At 42.5% G+C, this 914-nt stretch overlaps 1 protein-coding gene across 1 annotated transcript in view; it reads right to left on the bottom strand.

The window, feature by feature from the left end:
- LOC139749711 (uncharacterized) overlaps positions 1-638 on the bottom strand; it is a 77,670-nt gene extending 77,032 nt beyond the window's left edge. Inside the window, exon 1 of the mRNA XM_071663865.1 lies at positions 1-638. This exon is cut by the window's left edge and continues 829 nt beyond it. The gene's annotated coding sequence lies outside the window, so the exon portion shown is untranslated.
- Positions 639-914: the final 276 nt, after the last annotated feature.

The following is a 914-nucleotide window of genomic DNA, read 5'->3' as shown; positions in this document are numbered from 1 at the left end:
TCTCATCCCGGCTACTGATGTGTGTCTCATTATGTTCATTGTGTGAGTGAACATGGCAAGGTTAGAGGAATATCACTTTCCGGTAACCAACCATCTTCTGTATTCTTGACGTTACGTTTCATATAATCGTTAGTGTTCCAGGTTTACATTTTTCTTTTGTTTTGGATGCAGAGATTTGCTACTTGTATCATGTGTGAGTTGATGATTATTATAGAGATTATTTATCAATATCTTATACACATCTTTCTGAAGTCTGTAGTCGTACGTCATACAGTACCGTCATCTCTGATTTATTGTGATGAAAGATAAGCACAATCAGGAGACAACGTGATAACACGACTAAGTTGATCTACTTGTCACACAAAACTAATGGACCAAATTCATTTTTCATCGACCTGGTCGAACACTGATTAGAAGATTTTCCGGTCTCCTTCCTCGCTGTCCTCAGGCGAAGAATGTTGATACTGACGAACGTTTGAGGATGTTCTTGCTACCAGGAGCTGCTGGGAGGACCTCAGGACCCGCCTCATAAGGATGGTCTCATCCCCTGCAGACTGAGGAGCAGGAGAAGTCCTCCAGTAGGGCTGGTCCGGCCGACTGTGAGACGTGTCTTGCTACTGGAAAGACAGAAAAGAAAAGCCAGTTACTCAACAGAGCAAATGCAGCCTTCTGGATCCACATACAATACATTTCTTATCATCTGCGTTGATAAACCTCTTTACATAAGTGATGAACGACCCTTCAGCCCTTCGTTATGTCAACAGAGGAACAAGAAGTCGAATTTTCAAGTGTTTTAAGAAGTAAGTTAAGTATAGGTTGATCAATGGAGGCTGAAATATTCATCTCTAGAGAGCTGAACCAGTCACAACCGCAGAACCAGTCACAACCGCAGAACCAGTCACAACTGCAGAACC

Source organism: Panulirus ornatus, chromosome 8 (genome assembly GCF_036320965.1).
Source record: "Panulirus ornatus isolate Po-2019 chromosome 8, ASM3632096v1, whole genome shotgun sequence".
Taxonomy (NCBI): domain Eukaryota; kingdom Metazoa; phylum Arthropoda; class Malacostraca; order Decapoda; family Palinuridae; genus Panulirus; species Panulirus ornatus.
This window is presented reverse-complemented; position numbering and strand designations above follow the sequence as displayed.